The sequence below is a fragment of the Patella vulgata genome, chromosome 5, assembly GCF_932274485.2.
Source record: "Patella vulgata chromosome 5, xgPatVulg1.2, whole genome shotgun sequence".
Lineage (NCBI taxonomy): Eukaryota > Metazoa > Mollusca > Gastropoda > Patellidae > Patella > Patella vulgata.
The window spans coordinates 32,387,738-32,412,337 of record NC_065883.2 but is presented as its reverse complement, the minus strand read 5'-3'; the positions used below and the strand labels follow the sequence as shown (position 1 = coordinate 32,412,337).

At 30.4% G+C, this 24,600-nt stretch overlaps 1 protein-coding gene across 4 annotated transcripts in view; it reads left to right on the top strand.

The window, feature by feature from the left end:
- Positions 1 to 24,600, top strand: part of LOC126820879 (semaphorin-5A) — a 61,488-nt gene that overhangs the window by 5,643 nt on the left and 31,245 nt on the right. The window contains exon 2 of one of the 4 annotated variants that reach the window (XM_050549020.2): positions 7,789 to 7,853. The exons of 1 other annotated variant lie outside the window; for it this stretch is intronic. The gene's annotated coding sequence lies outside the window, so the exon portion shown is untranslated. Of the gene's footprint in view, positions 1 to 7,788; positions 7,854 to 9,457; positions 9,681 to 15,256; positions 15,300 to 24,600 lie in introns of those variants that run through there. 2 more of the 4 variants (XM_050549022.2, XM_050549023.2) reach the window with 2 other exon arrangements.

Below are 24,600 nucleotides of genomic sequence, written 5' to 3'. Positions count from 1 at the left end.
TGTTCTGTTCTGTTCAGTCCAAATTTCACATCAGACTTTTTCTAATTGACTACCTGTTTACGTTTATTGGCAAAAACTATTTTTGAATGAATAATTGGAAAATTATCTCCCCATTGTTAGAGAGAGGATAGCGGCTGTTGCCATACTAATATATAGTACTATTTCTTATGTGGTAGTAGTAATCGCTGCAACAATTTTACAACACCACTAATTTTTTTTTAACCAATTACTGAATGTGGTTGCCAATTTTACTAAAATCTCTCTTACAATGTATAGTTAAGTCAAAGGGTGCCATTAGAATTGACTACAGGTGTGTGTATTGTTTGCATTAATAGTAAACAGTATTTGGAAGTTTATAGTTAACTGTAAACACTAAACATATATCTTTCTCCATGTCATATTGAGATTTCCTTGTGTCTTTAATGTTGTAATGTTACATCAAGATCCTCTAGAAAATTGAATGTGAATGTTTCCAGAAAAGTGATGACTAAAGATTAACTGAAGAAAATATATAGACTAGATTTCATATTTGCAGAGATATGTTGTTTGGTATTTATAATTTTTACAGCTTTACTAATTACGCAGCAGCATAAATTATTATCTGCTTTGCACATGTTTATGAAATAGTGCTGTTTAAACTGCAAATAATATTACGTAACATAAGTATATTTCATTCATTAATTAGTTACATTACACATGGGGATTCAAACCACAGTGCAGAAGCTGCAACATTTTTTTTACTCCCTATAATGTCATTAATTTTCATTTATTTTGAAAAATATTTACCTGGACAGTTTAGGTAAATTTGAGCGAAAATGGACTTTCTAATTTACATTTTTGATTGAACCTTTTAATTGTGGAAAATGATTTTTATTCACATTGCCACATAATGTTGCATAAATTGTGTAATCATCTTTTACCTCATAGTTGTCTAAGATGTGCTGTTTCTTACAGATTTTCTAAATGATTTTCATGTAACTCATGGCCACCACAGATCATTGTGATTTTATAGTGGTGTAACAGCAAATATTGTTATCTATCAGCCTAATATGATGAAAAGTTTATATATGGTCATCACCTCTATCTGTTGTTGGTCCACAATATCTAGTGAATACTGTACAGGCTAGATTACAATACTAGACAGATTTTTTCAAATTTGCTTTGAGTGATTGTCGATTACCTTATAATGAACAAGCCTTTCGAATTTAAAAATCTTCCAATCATAAGTTTCAATTGCATTTTGAAGAGTTAAGTTTCTGAGCACATGTTAACATTATGAACACGATACAGAAAAAAGCTCTCATTTAAATTTTTAAAAACCTGGTAGGATTAAGGAAGATCTGTATCAAAATTTCTGGATTTTTTAATTGAAAAAACAATAATATATCAAAAACGATATTAACTGTAAAACATTTTAACATTTTACAAGTGATTGCAAATCCTTCCATCTGAAGGAGGGTATTAGTAAAGACCATTTTACCAATTAATCTTCTCTATGTGGTCCAAATCTAAAAGTTCTCAGAGGTGTGACATATTGTTGTTTCCAGAAATTTAATAGAAATTACTATGATAGAGAGTATAATGAAAGAGGCAGGGCTTCCATCTTAGAGACTTAATTTAAGAGCACAAACTATACATGTACACATGTAAAAGATTTAGTCTCCTATTATAATAGTTGATGCATATACACCATGTGATGGTTAATTGAAAGTTCCCTGCTTGTTTAAGGATATCTTGCCAACCAACTCTCATGTTTGGAATGTGTCGATTATTAATGAAGTCTGACTTGGAATCCATGATATGGGATATATATTTATATTGGTATACATGTATTTGTCTGTCCATGTATTGTAGGGGTACATCAGCATTCCGGTGGAAATGATGTGTGCAATTATAGCCGTAAATAGATTGAATGGTATGTTGTCCTCTATGGGCTTTTTATTAATACAATAAAAGTATTGTATTGATATGTTGAAAAGTGAAAATAGGGTCTGCGCTTCTAGGGTTGGCTGGTTCAACAATGAAAGGATTTCATTTGATACCATTACCTTTAAAAGCTTGTCCATCTTTTTGTTTGTTTTAGTATTATAGTTGACAGCTGGACAAGGATCAGAGTGAATTGAATACCAATGTTAAGAAATGTTCAAACTTAGAGCTTTATGAACTCGTATTAGTTTACTTTGTTTGTTGTTTTAACTTTACTTCAATTCACCTGGTCTCATTGGTCAATTTGTTGACATTTGTTTTCAACTATTGGGAACCTGTTCATGTACCGAGCCTATAGACATATGAATTGAGTCCTAAAATGCAAAAAATTCAATTACATTGTTGGACAGTTGATTAAATTGTAGAAATTTTATTATCAAATAAATGTTTAGATCTTATCAATTGAGAAGCCCATTTAATTCAAAAGAAATAAACAATGAAATATGCCTTTCAAATAAAACTGAAAACACTTGCCAGAAATTTCACGGTTCTGAAAGGTACTGTTCATATTAATGCATCTGAATTAGATTGGCAAGTACTTAAAATGTCTGGATTAGATTTTCTAATATAATGAGATGATATTGAATTCAGCACTTTTTTGTATTTTACATGTCTTGTTTTTTTAAAACAGAAACAGCTTCTAACAAATCATTTTTGATATCAGCATTATCCGGTAGATCTTTAAATTTGTTAAAGTTACAATTTCATATTTTCTAAGAAAGTCAAAACATAATTATTTCTATGTCTTTTGCTTAATAGGTTGTCAACTCACTATTATACGATCATATGTTATCTTTCTCACACTTAAAAATCTTCACACTGGAAATAATAACACAATTACCTCCAAATTACCTCCCTTGTTTTCCTATTCCCCACCATGGAATAGCTATCTTCAAATGTTTGAATTTGAACTTGAAAATTATATTTTTGCCAATTTCTCAACTGGCAATAGTGAATTATAGGATTAATAGGATTATTCTTTAACAAAGTAGGACTGTTTATAGATACCATCTATTTTAGGGCTTTATTTCAATACATTTTAAAAATATAACTTAAAAATATGAAATTGTAACTTTAAGAGATATTGGCATTGAAATTGAGTAACTGTTTAAGATTAGTATATGTTCAATTCATAAAATGACTGTTCAAACAGTTGACCTAAAGGTGGACAATTGTGTCATTTGTATATTATACAGTGTCTAAAAATGTCTCCTGGTACTGTAGTAAATACTTGTAGAGAGGTTTTTTTATTTATTCCTAGAAGTATAAAGACACCTTTTCAGTAACACTTTAGTGTGGGATATCCCTTTACTACACCAGATATAAATAAATACCATCTGAGATTATATCTAACACTTTTATGATGAAAACGATATTCACTCTTAACTTTCATATAAATATGATCAAAATGATATTATGACAATAACTTTTCTTTAATGTAAGTATGAGTAATTGAACAAAAAGGTTTTTTTTTTAAAAAAAAAAACCCCAAAGAATGGTATATTTTTAAAGTTTAAATTATTTTCACTAAAACTGGATAATAGTGATATAAACATAGCAAAATATTGTATATTTTTATAAGTGCTAAATATTTTGTTAATCTAAATAAACTTGAGCAGTTATAATAACCAAAAATGTTTCATATGACTGGATATCAAAATTTAAATGAAAGTTTGTGGAATAATCTTCAAGGTGTCTGTTTTCAGAATAAAGAAAGAAAACAAGTAATCACAACTTAAAACACACATGTGCAATTTTAAATGACAAGATGTTGTAAAATTTCATTTTGAGAAATGACAGCTAGAATATATTTAAATTTGATAAGTGTAACATATGTTTTGAATGCTGCCAATGTTTAAAGGTGAAATGATGTTAATTCATTGTAAAATTTAAACATTTTCTTTTGTTTTTCGATTAAGTTGAATGAATTAGATACAATGGAACAGTGTTTTTTTTATTAAACCACAAATGTTTGTTTTTCTTTATATTTTATCATTTAATGCATCAAAAAAGTTGTTGAAAAAAAATATTAAACCAAATTCTGGAATTTGATGGATGAAGTTCTTTAATTGTCTCCAATATCCTATAATCTAAACCATCCACAAAATTTGAACGTGACAATGCCACATTATTATTTGGAAAGGTCATCATCACGACTGATCTATTGTTATCGACAATAAACATTGAACTTATATTGTTACTTATTTTATTGCTGGGGTGTAATTACATCTTTTATTTACATGTTATATACATAACAACAGACATCAAAGGATTTATACAATAATTGCTCATCAAGCAGTTCAAAGTCAACGATGCAATGCTTTCAACAAAAGGTTGTCCACAATTATATTGTTATGTAAAACATTTAGCATATTTTTATTCAAATTATGACTTGTTATTTGATCATTTTGTCAAAGAGACAAAAAATTTAGAATTAATTTGATACTGATGTATTATGTCTGTTTAAATCTTGGTCCATAAATAAAACAAATGGTTCAACAATAGTTTGTAGTGCAACTCTAATGGAAAAATTTCATTCATAAATGGTATAAAAATAACTTACAAATTTTCTGTTACCTGTTGGTGTGCTATAAATCTCCATTCATTTCAATTGGTAAAAAATATATCTGATGAAACCATGCCAAAACTCAAGCACTAGTAGGTCTGTTCTATTAGACTATTTATTAAGGCATGTAGTTAGGACATTCATGAAATACATACATTTCCGAAAACAAATTTTTAATAAATTGCTTGAAATTGAAATTCGGCCAATCCATTCACTTGAATTGATTGTTTATAGTTGTGCAGTTACTACTCATATATTTGTATATCTTATCATCAGTTTTAATCAGTGGACAGGGAGGGCTACTATGAATCGCTGCAATACAGTATACCGATAGTGTTTACTTTTATTTCAATTTTATCTTATAATTATGATAATAACAGAAGACTGGCCTGTGGTGATATGCAAAAAAATGATTTTTCAATTGCGCACAAAACATAAGATTGTAAATTATGGGCATCCAGTAGTTCATCAGTTAGATTATGCTGCTAGTACAACAACTTTTAAATTGTGGTTGTTTGTTATAGTGTTTCTTAAGGAAGTTTTACTTGTTATTTGGAAAAAAGAGAAAAACCAATGTCGCATTAACAGATCATTAGCTATATCAAAGTTATGCTAACCTAACTTTATGCAAGACATTGAAACTAGAAAAAACACTAGAAGCCTTTCAAATGATATATTTTAGATAATTCCCAATAAGACTTCTGAAGACACCATATATTGCTACATTCTCGGTATCCCCAGTGATTTCGTTCCGTTCTACTCCACTATACCCTGAGTCCATTCATGGGGGAGACACATAATCAAATTATCTGCCCTTGATACTTGTGCTATTTTGCATAGACCAATTGAGTGGACGAAGGGAAGTTACTCGCAGTTTATTGCAACTAAGATTATTGTGGTGAACGTAAACAATGATGCTAAGACTTGTATGTAAACTGTTTTTTGATTGTTTTGTAGAATCAACCTATGATCAGGGGCAGATAATTTGAATTCCAAAAGAACCTGTGAATGGACCAAGGGTATTGTGGAGTAGAACGGAACGATACCACAAGGGATACCGAGGATGATATTGCTATGGAATTAAATTTATCAGCTGGACATTTAAGAGACATCAATTGTAGCATTCTTGAAGCCCCCCGAATTTCTGCACAAGCCTTTGCCTTCTAATGAAGAATTTGTATTTATGTGATTTGCACATCAAATGTTTATGTATACAAAAATTCATAGAAATATTAAAAAAAATGAAATAAACATTTTCGCTAGAATATGCAAGCAAAGTCTTGCTGTTTATAAACATTACCATCACCTTGTGAAAATACACCACCTTATAATTACACATTATAGAATATTAACTCTCGGTAGGGTGGAAAGTAGAAAGCCATAGGCTAAGTTTATTTCAAAAGTAAATCATGCAACATGTCTGTATCACATGACATGAAAACATGAAATTGTTCAATGGTCTAATTACAGTCTCCTTTCTACAAACATCACTTCTTTCTTAGTAAAATGACAATATACTCATTGAATTTACATGATAATATACATGTCTACCGTTGGCCTTTGTTTACAGGCATGTAGGTTCGAGTGCAAGATAGACACAAAAATGCAGGTTGCTATTGTTAAAAGAAATAACTCTTGAAAAACATTGTGAAGAAGCCTATAAAGATTGGTATTGGGTGTGTAGTATATTAATATATGACAGCGATCAGGGTGTTGAATTATCATACAAATATGATATGTTCCCCATTATGCTCTTCATATTTATTCTGTACTTAGATTAAGATCATGTACCCAATTTGAAGTTTGTCAGAAAGATCATCTATGTATAGTGGTAAGGGTTTCAACTGGTAACGATATCATGCTATATTGAATGCATACCTTAACGTGAAGGTATGAATGTTAAATGTCCTTGGGGGACAAGCGAGTGAACTATATATTAAGCAATGGTTGTTGCATTACTGCAATGATTGCAGATTTATTAAAGACATTTCATTTACTTTATCAAGACTTCAACATAAATACATTTAATAGCAACAATTTCCATTTTACAGCGGGAAGAGAGATTTTCCCCCAATAAGTTATAGATTCGAATCATAATTCTTGCGAGTAGATAATAAATTTCTATATACCGTGGTGAATCATCTGTTAAGCCTTAGAGGTCAATTGTAGCTTCTGCACATATCCCACTTCTGATACCAATGGATAAAGAAAAAATTCAAAGGTTTTGTGAAAGGCTAAATTATAAATTTTTAGCATAGGTACAGCAAAATAATTTTGTGTGTACTTGACCAAATCGGTAATTTAAAAAGCTATAGCAATAACAAAAAAAAACAACCAAAAACTTGGATCAAGTGTATACAATGTGGGTTCTATGCTAGCATTACTGAAGCAATCGGTCGGAAAATATATATCATGTCACATACCAGTACATTGTCAGCTTGTCTGTTAAATGCAATTTATGGTGTGTTCATTGAGTTTGAACACAAGATTTAATTTACCTACAAAGAATCTGTTCATTAAAGTTGGAAACGCATATATTGTAAGGAACTTCTAAAGCATTGGTTATAAGGGATTTATATTAAATACATCCATTTAGATGTATTTATGTAAATTTTTATAAGCTTATATAGACATACTTTATGGCTATTGTATATACTAAAAGCTCTTTGAGAATGTGCAGTCAAATAAATCCTATACAAACCATATGTTCTATACAATAGGACCTGCTTATAATATGACATACAAAGTATGATGATGTCTATACTTCATTTTATTATTTCTTTACTTGTATGTACTGTACATATATCATTCATGTAAGTATATATAAGAAGACCAGTGCAAGAAAAACGACTTCCAAATGAAAAACAATGACATACACTTTTAATATCTTTCTATTAGATTTTTAAGAGCAGAAAGTTTTATTTTCCATTTCCTTGTGAAAGAATTTTAAAAATTGGATAAGAAGAAGATAGAAGTATGATTAGAAATTGCATAAACCGTTAATAAAGCACATAGAAATAATATTACATTGGACTTAGTGTCTCATAAATACTTTAAATAAGATCGTCATATGTTATTTCACAGGGTGGGACAGGGGGAGAGGATGTGATGGGAGAATTTCAAATACAGTGATATTTCTATTGTTTCTGCTATGAATTCCAATTGCCTAAGATTCACTTTTATTGCCTGTCTTCATGTAAGTCAGTTGATAATTCAGTGACAACATTTAATTTTAGGTTGTAGAAGTCAGAAACATACATATCCAACCATTGGGTTTGACTTGGTGGATTTAAGACATACGGTAAGCAGAATTTCCTTTTATTTGAAGGTCAAGAAAAGAACCTACTTGATATTTAAAGTTTCCAACTTCGGAATAAAGTTCATATATGTAACTTTTAAACTATGATTTCTACACTATTCACACATTTTAGCATACAATTAATGAACAGTGCCATTTATTTTCACATATAAACAGTTATAATTTAATCCAGAAGTCTTAATTTTGATTTCATGCCATGTGATTCGCAAATTTAGGTTAATATTTTTTTTCTCCTGAAGACGTGATTAATTTAAGATGAATCATCAAGTCAAAACTCACAAAATAAATTTTTGTCCTCAAATATGTTTATTGATACTGATAATTGGACACAGGATCAGATTAGGCAATTCATCAATATAAGATTCTCATCCAATTCCTTCCAATACATTTCACTTAGAACATTATTTTGACAGATTTATATCTGGGGTGTTGATAAATCAAACATTTGAACATTCTGGTTTAAAAACTAGGAAGCCAATGTGTTGAAGTCTTGAGATAACATCATCTTATCCTAAGAATCGGGTTAGTAGATGGCAGGATAATCGTGAGGTAAGAGAACTGGACCCTTGACTAGAATGTCCTGGGGTTGAATCTCAGTGCGAGCCAAGGAGAGATGAAATGAAGTGTGATTTAATGTCCTACACCGACAGGGCTAATGAAGAAACAGAGCCAAGTAGAAATTGCTGTATTTTTTCAAGGGTTGCACATGTGAGGCTGACAGGAAAAATGTACCTAGTCATTTGGATGCGATGAAAATATAAGGTCCACCCATGTACATAGATGCATGTAAAAGAACTTTTGAAGTCAGAGAATAGTAAGTGGAAAAGCTGCTGTCCAGATAAATTTCTCCTACCTTTTAAATTACCATGTCTCAAAATGACCAAGAAATTAAACCCCATTCCATTAGATTTTATTACAACATTGAAAGTCACTAAGACACAAACTATTTCCTCTGCTAAATAATTTGTGTAGTTGCATTCATTTTTGGGGTCTATTAAAGTCTATGAACATTTAATTATGATAGTTATTGTCAACATTGTGTTTTAACTTGATTATTATATCTCCTATTTAGTTAAACACCATATGTAATGTGTTATGGGCGAGTAACAGGCTAATTGGGGAAACTTTTTAAGAGACTCTAGGATATCAGGATCTCAAACCTTGCAAATTTATCTCAAGTATTCAAGTTGGACATAACACATATGGATCTTTTTCTAATGAGAAATATCACATAATTTAACACTCTGTAATATATTTTTATTACAATATAGAGCAAAGTATCAAATCACCAATACATATCTACATGTCTCCAAAACAAACTTATAAATCTTTATCGGTATGGGAGTGGCCTTTCAAAATAATAATTAAATGGTTACTTAATTATAATGTTTTTATCCGTTTGTATGTAGACTATTTTATTTCAAGTAGATAATGCAATGAGATAAATCTGCTTGAGTCTGGTCAGTATATAGTCAGCTGGGATAGAGTACTTCTTCTATTAGTTATTATGGAGTCAGGTGTAGGATATATACATCGTAGAGGTCTTTATAGTAGTAGATATACACACACATTCAACTGGATAAGTAAATGTACATGTATATAAATTGGCTGCATTTGTTGAAGACAAGGCTGTTTGGTACTTTATTTGGTTAATCAAGTTGCTGTCATATTGTTTATCTACTGTCTGTCCACTGTTTACTTATATAAAAGGGATTAAATAGAAGTGACCACTATTTGACTTGACTTGAAGAATTGAATTGGGGTTCACAATGAATTTTAGCAGTGGTAGAAGTTGTTTCTGATTTGTAGGTAAGAACTTGTTTCTAATTTGTAGGTAATAAAAACAACGTACATGTCTATATTCTTGGATTCATGACAACATAATCAGCAACATTTACGTCATTCGAGAATAGAAGTTGAACGCTGAATCGCAGGATGTGTAGAAATGAGGTTAACAGCTCAAGAAAGTCATTTCTTATGATCTTTTAAGTGAGAGTACTCACAAAAAGGCTTTTAACCGAACCTTTGTCTCTGCTTTAGTTTTTAGTCCATAAATTTCAACAATACATGAGATAGTGATCAGGAGACCACGAAAAGAGCAGCACTAAACGACATGAAGTAAGAAATAATGGCTTTAAATATATGATGTTATCGGCCATGGTAATGATGAATAGAATTTTGTCTGTATATTAAAGAGACCACAGTATGAGTAAACATCCGCGCTATTCATATATATTTATATACATACTTACATAGAGCTATATAAAAAAGGAAAAATGTGAAAAGTTGTTATCTGAGGTCAGCATTTATAAGAAAAGATGTAAGGTTGATTGGTTAAAAGTTTAGCATACTTAGCTCAAAATTTAATATATAATAGTTTTCAACAATTTGTTAAAAAAAATAAAGAATTATTTATCTAGAAACATTGCCAACTTTTATTATGTTTATGAAAAATAAATGTTTGGAACAGAGACAATATGATAGAAGTTATTGAATTAGACTGTCTGGACAGACTGTAAAAATTAAAATGTCTGGCTGTGAAGAATTTGGTAAAAAGTTGAGAATTTGAAAGTAAGATATTACTACTTGTACTGGTTTATAATGTTCTCATTTAATAAGCAGAACACAAATTTTTTCATTTTAACTTATACAAAAAAGAAGTCAATAAACTCCTGTTTGGAGCATTTTTGCATTGACAAAAATAATCCTTGTTTAAAAAGATGTAAAACATTTGAAGTGTTTTAAATTTTGAGCAAGCTGTCTCCTCCAGCACATTTCATTATCAGACACAATTTAAAATGATTTTTGTTGAACATGTGGTTTTTTTTTATAATTTAGTTTCATGTGTTTAAAAGTCATAGCCCAGTTTGAAAACAAAATTAAATCTGTTAAAGTCTCCCATTTCATTAAAAGAATTCAAATTTGCCATCTCTAATGGAAGTTAAAAAGATATCATACAGATACTTCACATGTAACCAAATTTGTAAGCAGACAGTTTTCTTCACCTTCACTTTGAAAGTGTTTTAAAGTGATCTTCTAACACCAATTCAAACCTTAAGAGTCTTGAAACTGACACCATCGGTAATACTAGATTGTAATGGACCCTCATCAAGCATGCAAGGAGGTGCTTAGCAAGCAGAAAACCCATCATGTGCCACGAAAAAACATACTTAGTAGCTAAATGATGGATTCAGTTTGAAACATGACATGTCATTTCATTCGAAAGGGGACTGTCAACTAAAGGCGACTGCTTTAATATCATTATTACATGTATGTTCCCATATTTCATGTGGGATTACATTGCCATTACCATAGTCTGTTATCTGTACATCCACAATTCTTTCTAAAAATCGAGAGTTTTTGAGGAAAAAAAAATTCAAACTTGCTGGTATTGATGAACTAGTCTTAAGGAAGGTACCTTATTGCAAAATGATTTTTCGCAGAGTTACTTCCTTTGTCAAAGAAATCTTAAAAGCACTCCACAGATCAGAGCTTTTACAATTTTTTGCTTGGATTATTTATCTAGTTCTAGTGAATATTCCTATTACAATTTTAATGGTCCTGTCACAAAAACATTATAAACTACCTGCTACATTTCAAAGACCTTGCAATGTTATTTTCAAATTTTCTGGGATTGTTCTAGGTCCTAGGATGAACACTAATTTCATTGCCTGACAACAATTTTATGCTGAATTACATCCCTGTCCCTGAAACCTTGTAAACACCTCAGTGCACTGCAAAATTTTGAATAGAGATAATTCAACTACCTGTAATTTCATTTTGTCCAAACAAACATCTGAATAGAATTGATAATAGAAAACACATCTCTAGTGATTGATAGAAGACATCATATAATAATATAGCTATGAGATTTTTTTAAAAATAATTTATTCAAAATAAGATTAATATGACATCATAAGTAAAGATATTCTGTAAGAGTACTAGAATTCAAAGTTGTTCTATATTCAATTTAAAAAATTAAAAATCAATATCTTTTGCCAGTCCTTCAAGGTTACTTAATACTTTTTTAAAATTGACATTATGGCATTTTTGTTAATGGTGAATTTAAGTGTTATGTAGAAGGCTGTAAAGTTGTTGTACCATAATAATAGCACACACCCTTTGATGTGAAAATAATAAAAGGTCAAAACTTTTCAATTCAAATATTTAGCCACCAATCAGAGCATGCACTACTTATAGGGATGTAGATAGAAAGATCAAGTGAATGCAGTAATGCTACAAATAATATCAACGGGGACCTTTCATTCATAATCTCTTATTCAATGAAGCGTGGTCCTATTCACATGGAAAAAAGTGAAAGGTTATGAATGTAGTAAATCATTAAATTGATAAGAATCAAAATTTATTATTCTGTGAGAGATTTGTCTTGTGTATCGTGGGTGGGAGAAGGGTTTTATGATTAAAAATACCTACATGGTTGCCATCCATATTGGTTTTACCTATGATTAGCTTGCAGAAGTTGTAGAGAGAACAGATTAAGTGATTTCTGTGGCATGCTCAAATATTTATTCATAGTAATAGTATTGTTTGTTGTACCAGAAAATTTGGACATATGTAAATAGGCTTTGGTTATTTTGTATCGAGTTTAACTTCAATTACTTGCCCGTTTGACATAATTTGAATAATTTGGACCCAGATGATCAAATAATTGACAGATCATTATTTGATTTTTGACAAAAATCCTGTAATTTTTGCTGAAAACCTAGGCTATTGAATAAATACCATGTAATTAAATCAGCATGTACACGTGCTACCCTTATTTTGCTTCAAAGTTATGTTACACATTAAAATGATTACCTTGATGAGAAAATGACTGTTGTAAATGTCAACCATCACTGAGTAAAAATGTAATTCTCCATTAAATTTAGTCAGGTAGTTGTAGTGTATGTATCATTTTTTGATGTCTAGAACTTGATGTATGCTTTCAATATTCAGTTGGCAGGCAACCCTGGTTTATTCTATATTTAGTACACACACCTTGTTTATACATGTATAGTTTCAAAAGAAAGTAGCTCCTTTGAAAGTGTAAGAATAGTATTCTTGTTCAGACTTATCCATCAAGAAAATTACACAGTATTTCAGACAAGAGGCTAAACCAAGGTGTCAAGGGTGAAATCTAAAACAGGTCCTTTGTCCTAAATTTCTACCCTTGTAAAACTAAATAGTTGTCTTTATACCTGATTTGGGAACGTCCACCCAATTCAAAAAGTCAATACTTCAAAATAGATGTATGAAATTTTAACATTGACTGAAAAAAAAAGTAATAGAATTTATTTTATGACAGTAAGCATCATAGCATTTTTACAGCCCATAAAAATGATGAAGTTCCACAATAGGCTAAATTTCATGGAGGTAGGGATCTCAATCCTTGAATGAATAAAAAATAAAAAAATAACCGAATTTATTTATGACAATAAGCATCATTGTAACAATAGGTGAAATTTTATTGAAATTCCCACCATCGTAAATTGAGATCCCACTATTTAGTTGACAGATTTGCCATGAGACCAATATATATAATTTTCATAAAATTATTCATTAATTAATAATGAAAATAGTAAAAAAAATCTGAATGAAGAGACCATGCCTACTTCAAGACATACCCGTGTGCAACTACTGATGGTTTAGTTGTAGTGTTAACACTAGCAAGAATATATGCCTTCATATTCATTGTCTTTGAGAGAGAAAGAGAAATGGGGTCTAATGTCCACTCGACACAAACTAGGTCATTTCGGGACTAACACATGGTTCAATTTTATTTCAACGATTCGTTTGCGCGTAGGGGTCTTTAGCATTGGGGTAAACCGAAGCACCCGGAGAAAATCCATGAGGTTGGACAGGCGACCCTACTCCTTGCCACGTACAACCGGGGAATCGAAACCACGCCAGTTGACTCAATGACATACCTTATGATGCAACACGCATCCACTAACCATTTGTCCATCCAACCCTTCTCATTGTCTTTGAGGTAATGGCAATAATGGTTAAGAAAAACCAGATGTTGTAGAGATTTGAGTTTTAATGGGTTTTAATTTTGTGTTTAATGGAAATTTCTAGACTGATAATCTTCTAATCAACAGATTTGTTATCATGTCTCTGCTATTTCAAATTTATTGGAATTATTTCCACATAGATAAAAATCAGTTTTGATCTGTTGTTGCTTTTCAAAAGATAGGAATTCTTATTGTTTTATGGTACCATTAGCAGCCCTCAGTCCTCCTTAAAAGTGAAACTATATTAAAAACTCAAAAATATTAAATTTATTTATTTAGAGCTGATATTTGTGAATTCTGATTTCAATAACTGTAACATGGCTGTAGTTAGTCTGATTAACATACATGAATATAAACATTGACCTATACTCAAAGGTAAACATGATGGTCCATTTGAAGTTTAGCTTGTATGTTGGAGGTCTATTTAGAAATGCTGTGTTCCAGGGCCTGGTTAGTAATATGGCGCTATATAATTGATAAAACACATCTCCTCATTTTACTTGGCAAGAGTGAATGCTTTGAGTAAGTGGATCTAACCACTGGCTTTCTTGAAATTAAATGGCAGATTGTGAAAGCCAGATACAGTAATTAATACAATTGTTTTATTGAGCTGGAGAACTTCAAGTGTATATACATCGGCAGTAATTTATACTTTCTGGTATTTAAAGGCTGCCAAAAAAAAGCTCCATTTAATTAAATTTCAACACATCTGACAAAATGTGATACAGAACCACAGATAAAAGGTGCATACTTTATAAGAAATTGTCAAGGTGACCCTGTTCCATTAGATAATGGTCAGAGCAACCAAAGATGGGGATAAGCTTGGGATAAGGCTGTAGGCTTTCATTTTCATATTGAATGGCAAATCTAGGGCTGTTTGAGTTCCCCAAAAAGTAAGGCACAAAATTGGCTAACATTATTCTATAATAAATAAATTTAATGTAATCTTTCAAGGTACGTAATTGTGTTATTTTTGTTAACAGTTTTATGAAGTTTCTTGATTTTTGTTTGTATACTTAAATTTTTATTATAAAGCCATTACTGGTAATATAAATTTTCGTATAAAAAATAACTGCCAAATCTACCCCTGGGAATAATTATGTTAGCCTCAAAATTTCCTCTGTTTGGGGTGTCATATGTTAAAGCCTTTGTTAGAAATTGTGCAAATTCATCTATATTTTAGTGTGTAAAAGATGTAGTATGCGTCTTTAGCATATTTACTTTTAAGTGTTTTTCTTAAATGCCACAAACGAGGGTACATGTATATTTATAGTGCAGGTATTTTAACACAATAACGTTAAAAATCTATATTTAGAAGTGTGTTACATATGCACCATGAGTATTAGAATAGATACAATGTGAAGTGTTAGGAACCCACCTCCAGACAGCATGCTTAGCATGGTAACATTTGATGGTAAGAATAGGAAGATATAGTATTATATTGTAGATAACATATAAGTCAAGGTAAAATACACCATACGGTTTTGTTTAATAAAAAATAGCCACAATAATGTGACTCTTGCTTCTCTAGGTTAGATTCCTCCACAGCATGAGCATTTTAATGTTAAAGGGTTTTGTTAAGGAAGAAATTTTCTTTCTCAAAGCACAAGTTGTTTGTTAATGTTTTTTTTTTAAATAAAGTTCTTTGGATACATGTTTCTGATTCTATACAAATTTTGCACCCCCTACTACTATTGACCACCTTATTATGTCAGATTGTGGGAACTTGTCTTTGTTGATACAAACAAAAAGATAGACTGTTAGATGCTTTTTCAACCATATGCCAGTAAACCGAAAATTTATCATAGTTAGCTATAGCTGATCTGATGGACTTTAAATGCAAACATTGTGTCCTGTCTATAGGTTTGTCTTGTGTAATTGTTTATGTGTGGTGCTGTCCCCCTGCATTTACTATTAGTGTGGTTCTAGTTTATTTACAAATAAATAGATAAATAAACACCTTGATGTAAAATTACAGAGTAAAAAGTTTGTGAATGATGTCTAATGTTAAAATCATAGGATAGAAAAAATGTTTAAAGAAGCCTATACAATGCAATGGCCTTGTTATCATCTTGATATCATTACTGAAGAACACTTTTAAAGCCACTTTTTGACATGAATGTCTGGCTTCTGTAGATTTTCGTGTAAATGCTCCTCTGAGAGAGAGAAAAAAATGCTACCATATGAAAATTTATGTAACAGCTGTATGAAAAAGGTCAAGGGTGAGGAACAATTGGGACTTGATTATTCAGAATTTACTAAGCAATGAAATGAATGTACATGAACCATCACTTAAATCTAAATGAAGTAGACAGAAGAGGTTATGGGATAGCTTTAAAAGATTGTTAGCTGTCAAGGTACACTTGACATCCTCTTGCAAAAGTTTCTGGGTACATGTAAGCAATTGTTCAAGAGAAACTATGGGAGCTGACTACTGTTTTTGAAAAGTGACAAATTGGAACTTTATGGAAATGCACAAAATGTTTTACTTACGGCGATATATTTCCAGTGATATCCTGTAAAAGTGATGTAATACTATTGCAGGGTAATTAATGTTGGTTAATTAATCTGATTTCAATTGGTTAATACACTGATAGAATTACCATAGAATTTCCCCATCATTTCTCCAATTAAAACTTGTGATATTGTCCTACAGTTATACAATTTGTGGTTATTGCTTTGTGGTGGTATTGTATATTTTCATCACAATGATTCTCTGAGAGATTTTTCATTGTTTGTGCCCAATATGAGATGCCATATTTTAAAAAAAAAATATGAGTAATTAATTATGTCATGTAATTTATTAATGAAGTTTATTTGTGTACCTAATTATAGTTCCAGAAGCTACATCAATCAAAACTTTTACTAACCAAATTATGTAGGCTCGTGATCATTCATTTAATGTTATTAATTACAACGATTAAAAGTTGAATTAAATGTTTTCAGAAGTTGATAATTTTTAAGGCACTATATTTGACCATAATGTCATTATAACAGTGACAGGCCAGTGAAAAATGATTAAAAAGTACAAATTATTATCAAGACAATAGATGACTCAATGATAACGTTTACTCTAGCTTGAAGGCAGGATTATTGCCTTAGACATTAATTACAAAAAAGTCATAAATTGGCATTGAATGTTTAGAATGAGATTCAACATATTAATTTCTTTTTTATTTCAAGAAACTGGTATTAAAAAGATTAGCAACCTTTGGTGGATCACAATTTAAAGATTTCGGAAATAGAAAGCTGAGATTAATTGAATTTTTTTATTTTAAATTTAATCAAATAATTTGAAACAAAACATTGTACTGCCTTTGAAAATTTGATTTGAAAGACAAAGGGAAAAAGTGCTATGATGGTTGTCTTTTATATTGCAATTTTATTAAGACCTGGTGTGAAATAAATTACCAAATAGCTTTTCAGAAGAAAAAAGATGAATTTAGTCTTTTCGATAAATTGAATCAAAGAATCTAAGACTGCTGTCATAAGAGTTTTCTTCCACAAGACCATCAACACCATTTCTTTTTTTACTGTGGACATTACGGTACCATAAACTGGTTGTAATCTGTTATTTATTATGAACAACTTGAAAAGAATTTGGTCTCATTAATAGTAGTTTTACTTAGTTTTTATGTATCATACAGAGCAGTTTAAAGTAAATAATATGTACTACCGTTGTATATCAGTCAGAATAAATGATCTTCCTACTGTAAAGCAAAAACAAAAATGGGTTAATTACATGCTGTGCCAATACTAATTTTTGAGGATTCATAATTTAGGTAATCAGTGCTCTTACTTGTAGTAGTGTAAGATCTCAGGTCTATATATAAACACATTTGTCGATTATCTGAACGTTGTCAAGATATGTTTTGTCCAGGGGGTGATATTTTAGGGATTAATTCATGTACTTATGCCTGTGCACACTTCATATTAGACATCTGTAGGTATTTATACAAGTAATATAAGTAAAATGTAAATATGTGTTTATTTTTCTTATGACAGGTACATGTATATGTATTTATCAGGTTGATATACACATGTACCTCTTAAAGGTTAATTTATTCATATTTTATTTATAAATGGATATCCGGATAATGTATTTCTTGTGTGCATTTTTACTAAATGTCAATCATATCTTTGTCTTCTCAAAGGTGAGAGTGTTCTTAATTGTCTTGTGTGAGGCATTTATGATATAAATTTTTATCTTGAAGATTTTATAAACTAAAAATTCATACTTTATAAATAGAAATTTGAACTATACTTAAGTTTTAACCGTACCGTTCCATTCTCGGAACCTTGCCTGGCATGCTTAAAAATGGTAAGGTAAACAGGGTTTTGGACACATTTCTATCAGTGCTTTTATCTGATTTGGCTGGGAGAAAAAGATATCTAATTATATTCTAAAATTGACCCTTCTTAAAAAGACTGAAAACTCTCTTTTCCATATAAATCAGCAAATTTCTTTGCTTTTGATACCTACACATCTGTGTTATAAATGGACGTCTTTTCAAGTTGATTTCAGTTGAGATGTACAAATTTTTGATGAAAAAAATGCATTCTCTTATGTTGTGAGCATATTCACTTTCCAGTATATTTGAGTAGACTCCCTATTTAAATAAAAAGAATTAATGAAAAGGGGTCATACATGAGTGACCCCAGTTTATCCTGATTCTGTATACAGACGACTTACTCTAATCTTTCTATAGTCATTGTAACATGAATGAGATGTTTAAGAATAATCTACTTGTAAACAGCTTCAAATTGGTTTTATACTCGAATATAAATATAAGTAACAAACAAAAATTATTTGAGGTTAACTGAAAGCAAATATAGTAATTATGGAGGGTAACAAAACTGGTCATCTATTGGTCATTTAGTAGGGTCAGTCACGCTACTTCACATGTTTAGTAACTGTAGCATTTTTAATAGGAACCTAATCTGAGCGCATAATTGAATAGACATAAAATTGAATTGGAATTTGTCAATTGAGTTTATGGAAACAAAGTTAGGAATTTTGTGCCTCATTGAGTACACTATGAAAATGGCTATAAAGTCATGCCTTTTGATAATGCCAAGAATTCTATGTTTTCTCAGGAAAAGTGGTAAACCTCAAATATTGCTGATTCACCTAAAAATTCCCAATACAATCCAACCAGTCAGATTAATTGATAATCTCACTTGTTTCAAGTTTTAAACCCAGCTTAAAGAATTATTTTTACTTTCATTACAAAAATGGGACAACACTTTAACCCAAGTTTGTTATAATAAACTATATATTTACTCCAACATTAAATTGGTATTATTTATGGCTACTGGTTTTAGAATGTCTGGGGAATTAATCTTTAGTACCACTTTTAATGCTATCAGAGACAATTGGCATTGGTCTTGAAATTCAGGACTTTTTATCCTTACTAGCCACATCTGATAGATTGAGTTTAGATAATTCAATATTCGTTTTAGTAACCTCTGATTAAAAGTAGATCAAATTTACCTCCACATTAAAAAAAAACCCTATATAATTTCATTATATGCTACATCTACCTTATCACGGTGTGATAGCAACATAAACTTGCTTATCTTCCCCTTATCATCAAACACTCCAAAACTCTAGATTCAGATAATTGTCTCCACCATTTGCTCAAATTTATTATTCTGTGCAAATTAGATTGATTGATGTTTTTGAAGATGATATCTACAACTAATTTTCTAGATCAATATAAAATAGACTAGATGTACAGCACTAACAGCACAGTTCTGATAAAATAGTGGTGCAAATCTTAACATTGCCTTGAACCATCTGGTTTAGGTAAACACATGTCATATTCTTTGGAAATATTGGTTAATTTGCATATATAGTGAAATTAATGATTAATTTTGAAATTTTGACAGAAAAAGTTAAACCATCTGTGTCAAGTTCGGAAAGATATAATGTTTATGAAATATAGATTAAGTAAATTGTGTAATAAAATGATCTGATCATATACATCAAAGGTACATTTCAGCCATGTGTTGCACATCTTTGATAATTTAGGGATGGGTGACTTGCAATGTATACTAGCAGTTACTCTGAATGAATTTATTAGTTAAAATGTGAGAATCTGTAAAACTTACTGGCTTCTAATGGGAGCAATTATCATTTTCGAATAACTTCAGGTTTCCTAAATGCACTAAATCAAAAACAATTTGAAGTTCTGGTCCATTCAAATAAACATTATAGCCATATCTTTAGGCAAACAGTATCAAAAAGAATCAAAGGATTATTCACAGATACACAGGTATTATAGTACCATCGATCCAGGTGTTGAGCCACAATGGCACATCATGTATTCTGTTTTGTTTAGAAAACTTGCTCATACCTCATAATAGTTCTCACTTAAGTGTAAGAAAGAAGCCAATACAAATATAATAGTGTGTTCTGTTTACTTTTGGAGGTAAAATACTACATATAAAAATAAAGGTTTTTGAATATTATGCCTTAGGAAATAGAGATCACTAAATTCAACTTGCTATATACTACATGTATAAGGAATGGATTAATGGTTAGCCTTTACTAAATGAAGCTTCAAAGACATATATTGAAGGAAGAAATGATAGTGAATTGTAATACATCTCGAAGAGAGACGATCCAGGTAGTAGTATATGACTAAATTTAAGTTTTGAATGAATTTATTGGGTAATATTTAACATTGTTAGACTAATTGAACATTCAAGTGAATTGATATTTTTTGACATTTGAAGTTATTTGTGTATCTTGCTTTTGGATTTATGCAGAGATGAAAATAAACAGTAATTTCGTTAATACATGATTTTGAAAAGTTATTGTTGATTTTTGTGTCTGTAAATGTTCAGCATACAATCAAGCCAAAAATCCTATTTCAACTACATATATGTCCTGCCAACAATTCCAGTCAAATTAGTGGGGCCTTTTTATTTCATCTCAGTATATATGTGAATGATATGAATTAATATATCATTGTTTCAAATACATAAATATTCTAGTTAAAGGACAATGTTGGTGTCAGCCATTATTACATATGTGATAGAACTGGTTAAAAACATTCCAAATATAATTTTAACACAGAGATCGTTGCTACAATCACATCTTTTCTTGAATTGTCAGATATCTTCTCACAGTCTCATATAAAAACTTTTTTTCATCTTTGAAGGAATTGTCAGTGAGCTGAAATTCGACCACGTATCTGTTATCGCTTGTTACTTCGGTCAGTTATATATAAATATAACTTGTGTTTTCCAGTTTTAGCGTCACTTCCCGTTTCTTCAAATCTTCATTACGCATTTGCCTTAGTAATGATCTCTGTGTTAAAATTATATTTGGAATGTGTTTAACCAGTTCTATCACATGTGATAATGACTGACACCAACTTCGTCCTTTAATTTTGATTATCAGGGTGTGAAGACTATTCAACAAACACTTATAGTACATTAGATCACACCTGATGTACAAATAGGATTATATACAATCTAACTAACCATACGCTTACTCTTTATATACTTACAATATAATATAACACCTCGATCCGTATTTTAAATATCTTTATAATAACAGTTATTCATGGGAGACTTTTAACAAGTAAAATACTAAAACTCATCAAATGATTATTAATTTTGATGTGAATTTGACATTCATATTATCTGGCTCGTTTTATGACTCTAAATGGGAAGAGTCACTATTTGATTTGTAAGTATGTTTTATATAATCAGTATTTAAAAAAGTCTCTTTCATAAAATCAGTATTTAAAAGTATTTAATATGAAAATATGACATAGATATGTTTAGTCTAGAAAAGTACAAAAGCCATATAAAGAACATTGTGAGGAGGAGATTGTCTTAAAATTAGTTGAGCAAGGTCACTTTGGTACATTAAGTTTCTGTTAGTGTAAATAGTTGAAATGCACCTTGCTCCATTGTTCCTTTAAACAAAAGAATATATCTTTATAACAGAAATCATTCAATTTGAATAGTGTGGGGATATGTCTTTGCTTTATTCATCTCCTCCCCCCTTCCCTGACACACTAATAGAATGATAAGTTTAATTATTGTGTCGACTCCACACTATATATAATTAATCAGTGTCTGACTGCCCCATTTCCAAAATGCTCTGCTCATTATTTCAGAAAGAAATGAAATATAAGTGATTGCAACATTTATTTATATCAAAGTGTCCTGATAAAAGTAACAGTATTTAATATAACACCTAGGTAAGAGATTAAAGGTGAGCTTGGTGGTCATCATCTCAAGTACCCTGTTCACGTCACTAGGTTTATATAGATTTAACTTCTAACAACTAGAAGATTAATACAGATTTCATACCCACAAACATAGATTAATGATTGAAGCTCTTGAAAACCCATTAGTGGTACATGTACCTGTTGTTATTATTTAACATAAACTAATCTGTTTTCATGACAACATATCAGATTAATGACAGCAAGACAGTGCTGAGGTGTCCATCTTAGCTTAAATATCTGCTTTAATTTATGAAAACAGATGTAGAAATAAGAAGCTTTTCAGGGAACATTTCTGTTCATTTTTTAACACTTTTCATTTCTATTAAACTTGTAAATTGAACATTACAATAATTAGTTTGTCAGCTAGCTATCCGAACAAGCAGAGGCTCAGTGAGCCATGGTTTAACATGAAAGACAGGAGTTTTGTATCCTTGAAAATGTGTCAGAAAATATTTTTAAAGAAGTCATAAAATCTTATAATTAACACATCATTATGTCACCGTACGACATGTGACTTTTCAGATTCTGTAGATGTGATGGATGTATCTTTTTTTCTGAAGAGAACGGAATTTAGTCAGTCATTATTTGACAGTATCATGTTTCTCATAGCTATATTAATATGTCACTCAAATGACATGTTGTTGTGACAAAAAAGGACATGTGTTGTCTGAAATACTTTGTTTTAATCATTAATGTTTTCTTCTGATGATTGGCTGAACATGATCCATACATGTTGTGCACCAAATTGTTAAAGCTCTGTAATCAAGATAAAGTCTGGGAGTATGAATGAAGGGGATGAAAGCTATGACTAGAATTATGAATGTCCCATTCTTTGCAGAGGGTCATTTCATCCGCATGGTCTCCAAATGGTAAAGATTTAAACCTGTTCAAGAATGTGTTTTTATCAGAAAATGTATATTTACAAAGATAACCGAACATATCCATATAAGTTTTTGAAATATATCAAATTTAGATGTGAAAGACAAAATTGTTGATATAGCAAAAGTACCCGAATTAGTAGGTTTTTTTTTTTTGAGAGGGGGCTGGAGAGGGGGACCATGGAACCCAAAATGCTACATGAAATAACTAAGGTAAATTAGTTAATGAATATTTCAATCTGATCTTCATTCTAATGACTTTGTAAAAAATACCAATTATACATCATTTTCTTGAAGTAGTTTAAAGATATCCCTTTTAGACCAAAAAAGGAGAACAAGATAATTGACTATTAAGGCACCTCTACTCCCTTTCCTTTTACCTCCCTTGATAAATTGATCTATATTGAAAATACTTAATGCCTATCATATAATACATTACTTGAAAAGGTACCAATTATACTTACATTACAAGAGATAAAAGAGAAACATCTTATTATAATTAGAACATGGTAGTTATATTTGTCTGCAAAGGGTTTGAAAATTTTGAGAATATATCAAATAACCATTTTTGATCAGTACAGACAGGTTGAGAAAACAATTGTGGGGGTTAATAATATAAATTAAAGGAAAAGTTTATGTCTCGAGAAAGAAACTTGATATAGTGATAATATATAAGTATATTTATTTCTACTTCAACATTAAAATGAATTATGACCTTTTTAGAATAACAATTCAAAACCAATGGTTGAAAAGATCATATCTTTCAGAGCTATAAAATGTATTCTGGAATTTCAAGGGACAATGTTATATTTAATTTGGATTTCCAACTTCCAAGTGTTAAAAAAGCATGCTTATTTTGCCTTATTTAGTCAATAATATGTCTATGAATAATGTATGCTTTCATAAATAAGTCCACAAAAAATACCTCTAGAAAAACAATTGAGAAACAAGTTTTACATTAGATGTATTACAAAGTTGTTCATTGTACCAAGGTGATCCTTTCCATTCAGAATAGAGGACAGTGCTTCCTGCCTTATGTAAGCAGCTTGGCGTTATTTGTAGTAACAGGTGTTGTGCATGAAATAAAGCATGCTTAATATTTATAGAAATTCAATAACACTTATTGTTTTATGTTTTTTTAAAAGGATAAAGTTCAAGTAGCTACAAATCCTGCTTAGCTAGAACTTAATACTATACTTTAAACATATATCTGGGTTTTCCTAAAATGCAGTCCATCTCTATATTGGTTTGATAATATTTTCATATTTCATTTTTCATTAAGTTCTTAGTTTCAATTAGGATCTTGAATAGCTATGTATATGTAATTAGTTTGTTGAGGTAACCACATAACATAAACCATGTAGATACAATAAACCTAGTTTCTAAACTGTAAAGATATTCACTTTAAGTTGTTGTCAATGCTATAAATCTGTTAAGCAGTATTCTTGTATTGAAGTCATGTTATTGCCTTACTTTTCTTCATCAGATAATGATTTCTGGAATAGTCATTCTGAAGTTGATGTTGTATGCTTTCTGCATTTTGTTTTTTTTTATCATCAAAAAAAAACATGGTGCACACAGTCTG